Source organism: Elaeis guineensis, chromosome 11 (genome assembly GCF_000442705.2).
Source record: "Elaeis guineensis isolate ETL-2024a chromosome 11, EG11, whole genome shotgun sequence".
In the NCBI taxonomy this organism is placed as follows: domain Eukaryota; kingdom Viridiplantae; phylum Streptophyta; class Magnoliopsida; order Arecales; family Arecaceae; genus Elaeis; species Elaeis guineensis.
This window is the reverse complement of record NC_026003.2, coordinates 23,257,738-23,272,655: the sequence shown is the minus strand read 5'-3', so window position 1 is coordinate 23,272,655 and position 14,918 is coordinate 23,257,738. Positions and strand designations below refer to the sequence as shown.

The window sequence follows — 14,918 nt, the reverse complement described above, 5'->3', positions numbered from 1 at the left end:
CGACGGCCCACCGCTCGAGCGTCAGTTGGATCTTCACTTGTTGCAACTCAGCTGTCTTTTCCCCAAGGGAGACAGAAATCCCCTCAACAGTGCCCCTTAGGGCTTGAAGCTCTTCAGAATCTTGGACGAAAGTAAGCTGTGCCCTGCTAGCCAACTGTCTCTGGAGACGGACGACTTCGTCGGCTGCCATCCTGAATCTCCCTTTGTATTCTTCCACCTGCCTGCGTCAGCTAGCCCGTTGCACGTCATGGCCCACCTCGGCATCCTGAAGCTGCTGCTGAAGGTCGGAAACCTTCTGCGACCACCTCTGGTCATCGTCAACCCGAGCCAAGAGCCGGGATGAATTTCCTTCCAGCTGGCCGATCTTCCCCTTCGCAGCTGACAGTTCCACCTTGAGGGCGCTGATCCTGGCGGCCTGGACCCAAATCCGGTCGCTGGAGCTCTTCTTGCATTCCTCGAGCTCCTTTGCGAAGTTCACCTTCCTCCGGCTATACTCCATGATCCCCTTCACATGGAGACTCCGAAAGTGGGCGGCCTCAGCGGCAGCTTCAGAGTGACCTTCCCTCGATTTACGGAGCTCACCTTCCGTCTTCTTCAACTTCTTTGTCAGGTGAAGGACTTCTTTCTTCAGCCGCTGGATCGTCGATTTCAGCGGGACCCCCAGGGGCAAGGAGAGTGCTTCTGTAGGGCACTGCCATCGGAAGGTAAAAGCATCAGAGCATGACTCATTGCAAGAAGAAAAGCAGAGAGAAGGAGGAGGGGGAGGGAGAAACCGTCCACAACAAGAAATTCGACTTTATTGATTGAATGATTTTTGAAGACAAACAGAAAAGAAAAATTGCAACGAAATAAAGGTACAAGATCGGAGGTCTCAGACCTCAAGGGCGGGAGGTGGAGAATTTGGTGCGGGGGCTGCGACTGCGGTGGCGGCAGACGAGGGGCCGGCCTCGTCTTCAGACTCCTCGCCTAGGAAGTTGAGGTCGAGCTCTGAGAATTTCCTGGCCACCTTCTCTTGGCAGAGCTCGAACCCCTTAATGTAGCCTCCTGGCTGAACTGGACATTCAGGTCCCTCATCTCCGCGGAGGCCTTGAATTCCTCCACCGCAAGGGCTCTGGCCTCCGAGACCAGGACCGGAGTTTGCTCGACCAAGTGGGCGACCTCGGCCTCTGCCTTCCTCGCTGACTCCTCCAAGGTCTGCCTCTCCTCCTCCCGGGCTTGCTTCTCTCTTTCCAGGGCCTCCTGGAGGGTGGCTACTTCAGCTGTCTTCGCTTGGAGGCGAGCAACCTCGGCCTGGCAGCGTTCCTCCGCCTCGAGGATGTCCCTCCTCATGCGGCTCACCGCCTCGATATAGGCGAAGAGCTGGTGCCCAATCTGCAAGGACGGATAGAGAATTAGAACAAAGGCCGAGTAGCCGTGTAAATAAGATCCGCTTACCTCAAGGAAGGACCCCAAAGAGTCCCAAGCCCGCTGCTCAGGATCGGCGCGATCGATCCTCTCCACGACGTCGGACAGAATGCAGCCGTCGATCAGCCGCCTGATCAGGTCCCTATCATTGAAGGGATTCTCCGATCCCTCCTCGGAGCAGAGGGACTCGTCTGCAGCATTTCGGCGGCTACCCGCCCTCCGGGCCACCGATTTCTTTCTTTTCCCCACGGTGGGTGCCTCCGTAGGGCGAACCCCCGGAGCGGGGACCCCGATCGGCGGACTCCTTGAGGAGGCCCGGGGGGCCGTTGGCTCGGTGTCCGAGGGAATGTCGATGGCTGGGGCCACCTGGACGGGCACAGCTAAGCTCGTCTCCTCCGCCCTGGCCCTCTTCGTCGATCCGGAGGCCGCAGCGCCCTTTCTCTTGTGGGCCCTCATGCCCTTGACGAGCATCCGCGCTGCTTCGGCGTCCATTCCTAAAAAAAAAAAAAAAAAAAAAAGAAAAAAAGAGAGAAAGAAAAGGAAAGAAGAAAAAGAAGCAAACCGATCAGTTGAAAAAAAAAAAGGGGAAAAAGAGAGAGAGAAAGAAAGAAACAGGAGGAGAAGAAAAAAGTGATAAAGATAAGAAGAGAAGAAAGGCATGAAAAGAAAAGATAAGGTAAAAGATGAATACTCGCTGGATCCTGGGGGTTCAGGCCGATGTTGAAAAGAAACTGCTCCCTCAGAAGGTGGGGAAGGAAAGGAGCGGAATAAGCTAGGAGCTTCTAGGTGGCCTGGAGGTCGTCCTCCCCCAGGCTGGGAGCCCGACGGACAGAATCCCTCAGAGAGCCCCAAGGGGGCAGGCCCAGTTCTAGGGTCGGGCAGTGGACGAAGAGGTATTTTTTCTTCCAATTGTGGATCGAAGAAGGGGCGCCTTTCAGCAACCCCTTCTTACCAAACTGGGGGGAGAAGTACCACCAGTCCTTCGTCGAAGGATGGCGCTTGAAGGTATAAAAGTGCCTAAACAAGGAGAGGGACGGCTTCGGCTGTGCCCATCTCTCTCTCTGTACTTCCTTCGTTTGAAATCCAAACTCGGAAGTAGGGGGACTGGTGTTGGGTATAAAATACCCACAGCCGAAGTCCTCAGCGGAATCGGCTCCGGAAGGTCTGCCCGGACTCCTACGGGAGCCGGGCTTCGTCCTCAACTCCAGCAGCTGCAAACCGACTCCGTCCGGACTCCTACGGGAGCCGGACTCCGCCAACAACGTCAACCGCAAGCGGACTCCGCCCGGACTCCTACGGGAGCCGGGCTTCGTCCTCAACTCCGGCAGCCGCAAGCAGACTCCGTCCAGACTCCTACGGGAGCTGGACTCTGCCAACAACTTCAACCGCAAGCGGACTCCGCCCGGACTCCTACGGGAGCCGGGCTCCGTCCTCAACTCCGGCAGCCGCAAGCAGACTCCGTCCGGACTCCTACGGGAGCCGGACTCCGCCAACAACTTCAACCGCAAGCGGACTCCGCCCGGACTCCTACGGGAGTCGGGCTTCGTCCTCAACTCCGGCAGCCGCAAGCAGACTCCGTCCGGACTCCTACGGGAGCCGGACTCCGCCAACAACGTCAACCGCAAGCGGACTCCGCCCAGGCTCCTACGGGAGCCGGGCTCCGTCCTTAACTCCAGTAGCCGCAAGCAGACTCCGTCCGGGCTCCTACGGGAGCCGGACTCCCCCAACAACTTCAACCGCGAGCGGACTCCGCCCGGGCTCCTAGGGAGCCGGGCTCCGTCCTCAACTACAGCAGCTGCAGGCCGACTCCGTCCGGACTCCTACGGGAGCCGGACTCCGCCAACAACCTCAACCGCAAGCGAACTCCGTCCGGACTCCTACGGGAGCCAGGCTCCGTCCTCAACATCAGCTGCCGGTAAGCCTTGTCCGGACTCCTACGAGAGCCGGACTTTGCATCTGATTTTGATTGCAGGGGATTCCACCCGGACTCCCACGAGAGCCGGGCTCCACCCACTACCCCAACCGCAAGGAGGACTCCGCCCGGACCCCAACGTGGGGGCCAGACTCCGACCGCTGCTGAACTTCAGCCAACAGATCTGCATTCTCAGGCCACAATCACGGCCACGATTCTGCTACACTTCCTGCGGTGGATTCCGCGCAGCTCCACCACTCCCTGACAAGCCGCAGTAACGATCGCAGCACTGCTCCACTCCCTACGACGGATCCCACGTGGCTCCATTACTACCTGACAGGCCACGATAAATGATCGCGATCCTGCTCCACCTCCTACAATGGATACCGCGCGATTCTCCCATCCGCTGGCAAGTCACGACAATAAACGCCGCCCCACTTCACGCGGCAGACTCCACGTGGCACGCCCTAGTGATAGCCACGGGTCCACTCCACTACTCTTCGCAGCAAACTCCGCCTGACCCTGGGCAGCCCATTGCCAGACGGTTACAGATATCGCCATCAATCCGTTACTTCCCCCGCCTATAAAAAAGGAGACCCAGATACGTTATTCTATAAGCTCATTTCTTATCTCAAAACTCTACTAAATTCTCCGTTCGAGCACTCCATTCTTGTTGAGGCAGAGAATTGACTTGAGCGTCGGAGGGTCTTGCCGGAGCAACCCCACCTCCGGTTTAGACTTCCTTTGCAGGTCCCGGCAGCGACCGCGACTTCTCCGACTCCAGCTTCTCTGGCGCAAGCAGATTTTTGCACCAACAACATCCATAGATGAATCAAAGGTGTGAAAGCTTCAGAGATCTATTTATAGATTGAAGCAGGCATCTCGAAATTGAAATATGTATTTTGATAAGGTGATCGAAACGTATTGCTTCGTTAGGAATGCAAAAGAATCATGCATTTATAAATGGGCTAATGATTTTGTAGTCATCTTTCTTATATTGTATATAGATGATATACTCTTAATAGAAAATGACGTTTCTACTTTACAAAGTGTAAAGCTTTGGCTGTCTTCATAGTTCTCTATGAAGAATTTGAGAGAAGCATCTTACATCCTAGGGATGAAGATCTGTAAGGATAGATCTCAAAGGCTGCTTAGATTGTCTCAATCTACGTACATAGATATCATGTTGAAACAGTTCAGCAGAAAAAATTTTAAATAAAGCTATCTTCCGATAGATCATAGAATTACTCTCTCTAAGAAAGATTGTCCAATAACTCTATAAGAGAGAGAACGTATGAGTAGAATCTCATATACTTCGATAGTGAAATCTATCATGTATGCCATAACATCTACGAAGTCGAATGTGGCATACTCACTAGGGATAGTAAGTAGTTATCAGTCTGATCTAGATGAGAACTATTGAAAGATTGTAAAGACAATCCTTACATATTTGAAAAATACTAAGGACCAATAGCTTATCTATGGAGACACTGACTTGAAACTTATGGGATATATTGATTCTAGCTTTCAGTCAAATCATGATGATAGTAAGAGCGTGTCGAGTTGTGTTTATCCTAAATGGAGAAGCGATCTGTTGAAAAAGTTTCAAGCAGCATACCGTAGTTAACTCAACTTGTGAGACATAATATATCACGGCATCCGATACTGCAAAAAAAGCTATCTGATTGTGGAAGTTCATCAGCAAGCTTGGAATGGCATCCTCCCTTGATAGTCCTATTCTGATGTACTGCGATAGCACTAGAGCCATAGCTCAAGTGAAAGAACCGAAGTTCCATCAACGCACCAAGTATATTTTGCACCGCTACTATCTAGTCTGAGAGATCGTGGATCGAGATGATGTCGAATTTCAGAAGATCAATGGAAAGGAGAACTTGATCGATCTATTTACTAAAGCCCTTCGAATCAAAGAGTTTGATGAACACAAATGGAATATGGGTATTAGATACTATACCGATTGACTTTAGTCCGAGTAAAAGTTGTTAGAAAATATATCCTAAAGCTAATTGTTTGGACGATTATACTCTCATATAATTTGTATATGAATTATGAATGAATAAAAATTATTTTGATATTTTCATCATAAGGTGTACATCTTCCTTGTTAGAACTATTCTGTTGTGATGAAGTCCTTAGAACTATGTATGATCAATAAAGGAGGATTTATCGAATAGTTCTTAAATATGTTCATGACTAAATGATACGTTATTAAAGGATAATGATGTTTATCGAGGGTAGGTCATTGTGTGCCATATAGATTGGTTGTCCTTTTAATTAAAGAGTGTGAAGACACTGGTATGGCATACAAGTAAGATATAGGGATATATCGTTACTAAATAAGTGATTCATCTGTGAAGCATTCTGTTGTCAAGAGCAGTTCACGAAGCGTATGGACATAAGTATCCCTTAGATCTGAGATCAGCATAGTGATTTGCAAGCAACTCACTATACTTTAGTGTCGGACTACCTGTATTTCTAATGTATTGACGGAAAGATACTAGGTACAATCAAATACTTACAAAGTCTGTGTGTGGATCAAGATGAGATTGATCCCTCCGGATTACAGGAGTTAATGCATCACTATATTTCAATTTAGTAAATTCTGGACCTGGATAATTTATGTGATAGATGTATTAGATTGAAATACAATATGGATGACTTATCCAGAGTTGATAGTTAAATCCTAGATTTTTTTTGAGCATTTTTTGTCAAAAGAATGAATTATGTGGTAACCATATGTATAGGTTCTTGAATATTACCTTATAAATTTTCAATCTATCCGAACATCGGGAACCATTGCTAGATAGTAACTTCAATTAGTACAGAAAATAGTTCCTGTGCTACTGACTTAATGTTCGAACCTATGGAGTCACGCATAAAGTCAAATAATATAGGAAAGAATTGATCTAAGTCTATGAGTTCAATTTGAAAGTATGTGACTTGATTGAATAAATAGATTAGCTTAATTAAGAATTAAGTTAAGGATCATACGGGATTAAATAAGTTAACTATGTCTAGCTAGCACTAGACATGAAATTCAGATTTAATTCTAGGGATGATGATAATCTGATTAATGATTCAAAAAATTTATGAGAGATTAAATTTTATTTTAATTAATTTTTGATTAGATCTGATTTAATTAATATTTAATTAGATTAAAATCTAAGTTAGACTTGGATCAGAATTCTAATTACATTAGGATTGACAAGCTGCTCAAATTTGGTTCGAATCAGAGTCGAATCGGATCAAATTTGAGCCCATTTATTTTAGAACCAAAGAGTCTCAAAAACCAAAAACTCTCTCTTATAGAGTAACTGACCATAAGGAAGAGGGGCACTATTTTTTTCTGCCTACTCCCTTGTGCGCACATGTAAAAGGAGGAGTCCTTTCTCTTTTAAGTTTCCTACTTGGATAAGGGTGAAGACAAATTCAAATCAGATTTGGGTTTGTGTCCTAAACCAATTAAGAGCCTTGATCAGATTAAGGTGGTGTCAAATATAAAAAGGGAGAGACCATATTCACCGGTGATCCAAGAGTAACTTTTGTGCGACAAAATAAATCTCAAAATCATCATGAGAAGTGGGTGTGCGACAAAGAGGAGGCGTGTTTTATTTCTTGGCATGGAGGGTCATGACGTGCATCTTCTTGACGTGAGAGACTCTCGTCCTAGTGCTCCCCTACTATAAGATAAGATCTCTACCTCTCCCTTACTGCCCTTCAGAAGGTGCGATGCAAAGATCGTTATCCATTTTTCCTGCGAAGCCTGGCATGCATATGAAGTAGAGGGCCTGTGCGTTCAGATCTCATGAGGCATCAGATTCAAGTTATCCTTGGAGATTTTGATCCCTATTCTACTATATTTTAGATAAAAGAAAAATATTATGCTAAGGTAATATAAAAATTTTTTAGATGCACCATAGCGATCTGATTAGATTGGATGAATTTTTCCTTCAGAAGGTCTCCTAGCCAAAGGACTTGACATGACCTATGGCAATGGTGGTCTTGTCGGTGCTAGGCTAGCCAGTGAGGAGGATGGTACGACCGGCGATCTTGCCCTCACAGATAAGCTGGAGGATGAGGCTAGCGGGTGGACTGCTAGCTGACCTTTCCCTTGGATATGGTGCAGGCCTCTAAAGTAGAGTCGAGGTCCAGACAACAGATATGCAAGTTAGTGCCGATGCGCTCGATCCAAATGAGGTCTTGGCTCTCTGAGAACATCTTGAGCTCCATCATGACAACAGAAAGGGAGAAAAGAGAGCGAGCTCCAGAGGCGAAGAACAAAGCAAGTGAAAAGCTTGGATGAGGGCCTCAGTCTTGGATATCTTGAGGGAGAAGAGCTCAAAGCTGAAAAAGATGGTGAACGGGATCTCCTATCCAAGGGACCTGGTGAGGCCATGGCAATGGCGGTCTTGTCAGTGTCGGATCAGTCAGCGAGAAGGATGGTGTAGCCTATGATCTTATCCTCGCAGATGAGCTAGAGGATGAGGCCAGTGGCCTTATGGGCAAATTTCCGGCCGACCATATCCTCGGAGACCACGCGGGCCTCTAGAGTAGAGTCAGGGCCCAGGCCACATATATGCAAATGAGCATCGATACACTCGATCTGGGTGACATCCCGACTCTTTGAGAGCCTTTGAGCTCCGCTATGGTAGTAGAAAGGGGGAAGAGAGAGCGAGCTCCAAAGGTGAAAAGTAAAGCAAATAAAAATAAATGTTAATATGGGAAGAGGGCAAAGATTTTAGGAGGAGCTAGGCAGCAAGAGGCTTATGAAAATCTCAAATTTAGAAAAAAATCAAATAGTTTATAAATAGCTTATAATCCATACTATACATAAAATATAATTTTTTATTTTTTAATTACTTTTGAAATATATATAGAATAGATATTAATATATCAACAAGATAAAATATTTTTTCAAAAAAAATCGAGTTTCACACGTGTCTATTTTCTCTATTTAACATGTGTTAGAGATTTTATGGAGAAGGTGGGAAAAACCCCAGTCATCACCTAAGCTTTGCTATTCGGCCGCTCCAAGTCTCCCACCCGATTTAGACTCCTAAGGATAGAAAAGATGGAGGAAAACTCGAGGGAAAACATAGTAAAAATCTACGAAAATAAAGGTAAGACATTGATTGATCATTTTTTATCTTTTTATTTTATTTTTTTTAAGAGATTTGTAGGGAAGGAGAGAACCTAAGGGAGAGCGGAAGGGTTTCTTAGGTTCTGAATGGGGTTTTTTTTGGAGCATATGGGATTTTGTGTGAGGTGCGATGGTGTGAGTTGGTCCCTTGAGGTTTTGAGAGCTTAATCTTAGTAGAAGCATTATATTTTGTAGGGTTTGGGGATTTTTTATCGAAAAGATTTTTTTTGGCTATAAAATTTTCAATTTATGGATTCCTATTCTCAAGATAATGTCAATATGATACCAAATCCCTGGTGTGAGAATTGCACTAGGCTAAGTTCCACCTTTATGAACTATCTTGTGGATACATGAAGATAGCGAACTTTGGATGGTCTACTATTAAACAACTGAGTTCTAGCCTTTGTTCCATGTCTTTTCATCTCCCTCTTCCTCCTCTCTGGAATAATACTTTGCATACAGAGGATCAACAAAGTATCGGATGAGTCTCCCCTTCTTTAACGACCAAAGAAGACAAGCTTGGAGGATAGCTTGGGTTTTATATTGGATATTTATCGTATGTTTTTCCCTTAGTTTTTCCTCTATTTTTTTCATCCTCAGCCCTTTTAATTGAATGGGAGGTTTGGATTTAAATTACATCTTGTGCATTGTGCAGGTTTTACATTAGTAAAATTATTATATCCAACAAAAAAACCAATCTTTTTTTTTTGATACTAGCAGACGATCACACCAGTCTAGTATGAGTACAGCCCATAGAATCAGAATACAAAATATCATGAAGTGCCTGTGGGTAGTCATTGCCTTAGTGGCAAGTCCAATCACTGGTATGCTTGGTGACAAAGGATGCAATCCAATCCAATCCATGGCTCTGTTTGCCTCCCAAAAGATATGTTGAACAGAAGTTGCAGTGAAGATACATAGAGACCTCCAGATGTCATAGAGTAGTAGATGAGCTTTCAGATGTACATCTTGTTCCAAATCCAGCCAATAACAGTGGCAAAGTCACCCTCCATGAAGATCCTTTCCACTCGAAGCTCTTTTCTCATCCAAATGATGTCTGTTCAGATGGCACAGAGTTCTACACGGGGATAGACGAGTTATAAAGATGAGAGCCTTTTGTAGCCAACAATCTGGCATCTGGACCCTAGATAATAAAGCCAGCACAACCACTACCATCCTTGATGCTACCATTAAAGTTTACCTTGACAAACTCTGAGAGAAAAGGCTCCCAGAAAATCAAAAGAACCCATCAGATCGCTGCAAACGCAGCAAGGGAGTCCTAGGATCTCAAAGTGTCAAGGGACCTATCGATAGTATCAAAACGACTATACTCTTCAGCTAAACAGTAAGCTCTCTCTAGAATTTGATGCATAGATACTACCTCGGCATCAAAGACTAAGCTGTTCCTGAACAACCAAATCTGATAGGCAACAGATGCCATCGTACCACGCTCAGGCGCTCCCTTAATCATGCTCTGACGGATCGTATCCAAGAAGGTAGGAAGCCAGGATCTAGTATTCACCCTCCCAAGCTTGACCACCAACCATCTCTCAAATCAGACATGTCCTTGGGCAAGGAAGTAGGGCATGCTCCATTGACTAATCCTTCAACCGACAGATCGGGTAATCTACCAGAAGCACCATACCTCTATCTTGAGAAGAGTCCGAGTAGGCAGACGATCTCAGGCAATTTTTTAGAGAAAAAGTCTGACCCGAGAGTGGACAAACACTCTCTAAATCCAAATAGCCTCAATCCTCCTCCCAAGTATAGGCTTGCACATCTCAATAAGGTCCTTGATAGGAACCTTAAGATAGTGCCATCGGCCCCATATCCTTAAGACATGGCTCCGATAGGTAGGAATTGAGATGGAAAGAATCCTGTCAGTAAGCCGATTACCAAAAAGATGGATGACATCCTGAGTCCTCCAACCCCTACCATCAGTGGTGAACAAGTCACGGACACTCTGGTGATCATCAACCTCCATATTGACATAGGTTGGCCATCGAGAGAGGGGTAGGCTAGAGATCCATGCATCTTGGTGCACGTCAACTAACCTTCCATCTCCAATCAGCCAACCAGTCTAGGTCATTATAGCAGGGCGTGTGGGTGTAAATCTCTCTCCAAATGAAGGAGCATCCATGATTAGTCTGGATTTAGGAACCCTAAAGCCAAGCTCGATACCGTGTCCTAATTACTTTGCTCCACAAATAGTCAGTCTCAAAGATGAATTTGACATGTCTAACAATCATAGCCTCCCACACCAACAAGGATTGGATCCCCAACCCTTCATCATGCACCAGCTGGCAGACCACCTCCCACGAGAATATGTGAATCCCATGACCCCCCTATTTAGAGCCCCACAAAAAATTTCTGAACTGCTGCTCCAAGCCCCTAAGGCAAGATTTTGGCACGATAATATTCACTAGGAGGTAGACCAAAATGAAACTCAAGACATATCTCATGAGGGTGGTCCTCTCCATCATGGACAAGACATTGGCTTGCTAGCCCTCAAGACGATCCCGAAATCACTACTCCAAGGATCTGTAGTCACCCTCTGTAATCTCTACCCTATAATAGAAACCCCTAGGTAGGTCAGGGTCCCGACCTGCTCAGGAATCCCAAACCTGCCTCGAATCACCTGCTTCATGCGGGCCTTTGTCTTAGGGCTAAAGGTGATTGTAAACTAACCTAAATTTTTCACCTTATTCTGTTTTAATTAAGGCTACAAATGGATCGAGTTGACCCATGATCCGACTCGATCTGACCTGCGTAGATCCGATCCAAATCATTTTAAAGAATCCATAGATTCTAGTCAGATTCTAAAATTGAACCCATTTTATTTTTCAGATCGGGTCTGGATTTACTAAATTTGATCTGACCCGATTCAATCCAATCCGTAGAGACTTTTGGGTTGATTTGGATCTTGAGATAAATGATCCGATCTAACTCGATCCGATCCAAACCCATCCTTCATATCTCTCTGTTCCTATGTTACATGAATATTAATTTTGATCAAGACTGCTTTAATATATGTTGCTCTTGAAAATGCATTTTATTGATTTTTAGATCCTTATCTTTTAAAATTTTGTTAGAATATTTTGAATTTAGATTAACCAAGTCAGACAATAATGAAGAAAATGTGATTAGGCTTTTTAGATACTTCGATGGAGTCTAGGATATGGAGGTTCTCATAGTCTCATGCATCATGATCAAAATTTGTAGTGCAAATAAAGTTGTTTATACATTTTCTACTTATTGATCTTATTATTTATAATTCAGATCTGAACCAGATCCATATTTCATGGATTGAGGCTGGGTCATATACGGATCCGATTGATTCGAATGATATATTGAATTAAGAAATTTGATCATGAATCTGATCTGATTTTTTATTGGACTGGATTTGGATCTAATATTTAGATTTAATTAAAAAATCAAATCGAATCAGAATTACTTATGACTCGATCCTATCTGATCCATTTACATCCATAGTTTTAATGTTTTGAAGCACTAGCAAATAAGAGAGAGAATTATCGCCGATACCAAAGTATAAATTATAACACATAAGATTGACTTCAAAATAACAAAAGCTTGGCCTAGTCCGGTGCCACTAAAATTTACAAGATCTACAACCCTAGCCCTGGGCTTAGGACAAGCTGAGAAAAACAGCGGCGACGACTCCTGCAGCGTAAACTCCCATCACCCTCCCGACGACCTCCGCCCCCGCATGCGTCACCATCCCGACGCCGGCGATCCCCGCGACACCGATCGGGACACGCCAGAGGACCGCCGACCCGGCGCCGGCGAGGATGGCATCCTTGAAGAGCTCCGCCGAGAAGGCCCGGAACTCCGCCGGGCCCAGGGCCTCTGCTTCCGGGTCGACCCGCCGGAGCGCCGCATCGACCTGGGCCTGCGCCGGGGGCGAGGGGACCCATCTCCGGACGAGGGGAAGGGAAGCGGAGAGGGTGGCGTGGAGGCGGGCGGCGGCGTGGCGAGCTGGTAGGGGCGGACGCCGGGGAAGGCGTGCTGGGCGTCAGCGAGGCAGCGATCATAGACGGACTGGCAAGCGGCGTCGAAGTCCGGGGAGGATCGGAGGGATTTCTCCACTCGCTTCGATACATTGAGCCCCATCGAGATCGAGAGGGAAGATGACGGTGGTGGGGGGTCGGTCTATCGGGGAGTTAAAATAGTCGGAATTAGATATTGAGGCCCGGGCGATGAGAAGAACGAGGAACCAAACACTGGTCCATGGCGTCATCTACTCATCCGTTTGGTCTGGCTCGGGTTTCCATAACGGCGTTTATCAGTTGATAAAGGAACCCCCGGAAGCCTTTCATTGCCGTTATAACGTCTATTATTTGCTTTTAATGTGTGATTTTAAGTAAATATGAGAATAATGATTTTTATAATGACGTTGGTATGGTATTATAATAGATAATAACAGATAATAATGAAAAAATTATTTTGATGACATTCATGTGCACCAATATCTATGCATAGTTCATTTAGTGCATGAATTCAGTGGACCAATTTACTGAAATATAGAGGAGTGGACGGCAGGCATCAAAGTTTGGTGCAAGAATATGCGATATAGTTGCATGTTTCCATCACAAATTATGATGCACGAGCAAGGAAGCCACACTATACAGTGGATTTTATTTAAATAATAATAAATAATTAATTAAATATAATAATTTTAAAAAAATATTATATTTTAAAATATATAATTATTATTTTAAAAAATATTTTAATCTTATTTTTATTTTTTAAAAAATATATAATTATTTAATATAAAATAGTTAGTATCCAACAGTGATACAACAAACAGCTACATACATCATGTTATAAGACATTAAATATCATCTTTGATTTTAAAATTTTACTTTAAATTAGTATCAAAATAATAATAATTTTTTAAACTATCAAATATAATAAAAATTAATTTATAATAAATAATATATTATAATAAATTTTATTAAGAAGAGAGAGAGAAAGTTATCTCGGTTGCATCAAGCCTCCCATCCAATTGAGATGGATCTAAACATTTCGATTCAGTCGTTTCGAACCTCCACTCAATTGAGACTCCTGTGAAGGAAAAAAGTAAAGAAAAAAAATTAAAAAAACATACGAAAAATCCATGAAAACAAAGAAAAGATGGAAAACTTAAAAGGCAAGAACTTTTCCTATGTAGACTTAAAATTTATTTTTCCTAAAAATCAAAAGCTATAAAAATAGTAACATATTTTTAAAATATAATAAAAAATTAACAATAAAAAAATAAAATGAGATTCACAATCTTATTTTCAAAGTATGGCCGATAACTTTGTTATTTTATATTAACCTCAAGTTTGTATATTGATTTAAGCAATCTTAATTTTTTGATAATTTTTTTTTAAATTTCTTTCTTAACAAAATTTTAATAATATCCATTTATGCAATTATAACTAAAAAAATTAAATATTTATAGAAAAAAATCATCCACAAAAAATAGATAGCCATAACTCATTTTTTTTCTAATAAAAAAAATATATCGATATCATAAATATTATTTTTATTATTAAAAATCCATTGAGATAGGACCTATAATTATTAAATTAAATTTATACTAATAATTTTTTTTATCATTTAATTACTTTCAAGCTGTCTAATCGTGAAATCAAATCAACAACAAGATAATAATAAATTTTTTTAACTATCAAATAATAATAAAAAAATAATTTATAAAAAATAATAGATTTCAATAAATTTTATTAAGAGGGAGGGAAAGAGTTACCTCGTCTATTCCAAACCTCTCATCTGATTAAGATAGATCTAAACTTCTCTATTCACCGCTCTGAGCCTCCCACCTAATTGACACTCCTGCGAATAGAAAAAGTAAAGCAAACACCAGGCAAAGATATAGGAAAAATCATCGAAAACAAAAAAAAAGTGAAAAATTTAAAAGATAAGACCTTTTTCCATATAGGTTGTACAATTTCTTTCTCTTTTTCGATGATGGAGACCCATGGGTGGGGGCAGCGAGGAAAGTAGGAAATGGCTTGGAAAAGGTTCGAAAGGGTAGGTCTAAGATTTTTCTTCTTTTTTTTTTATTTTTTTTTTATTTTTTGAGTTTTATAATATCATTTGAGAGTATTTTAGAAGGATTGTTGCTATGAATGCAATAGCCCTCCACTCCCCTTTATTTTTTTTAGCTAGATTGTATTTAGAGAATGATTAGAGTGCATGAGAGAATGTGTTTGGAAGAGCCCCTCATCAGTTTAATGGTCTAAAAGCATCATCTGAGGGGATTTTGAAAAGGTTATTGCTGCGCTTGCAGTAGCCCTCCACTTTCATTTATAGATTGTTTAATGAATATGAAAGCTTAAGTGGGTTAGGAGGATTTTGTTAAAAAATATTTAAAAATTTTGTTTTGATTTTTTTTCTCATCAGATTCATAGGAGATTGC

The 14,918-nt window shown here is 43.1% G+C and overlaps 1 pseudogene; it reads right to left on the bottom strand.

The window, feature by feature from the left end:
- Nucleotides 1-12,023: 12,023 nt before the first annotated feature.
- Nucleotides 12,024-12,770, bottom strand: LOC105034380 (uncharacterized; annotated as a pseudogene).
- Between the last annotated feature and the right edge of the window lie 2,148 nt (nt 12,771-14,918).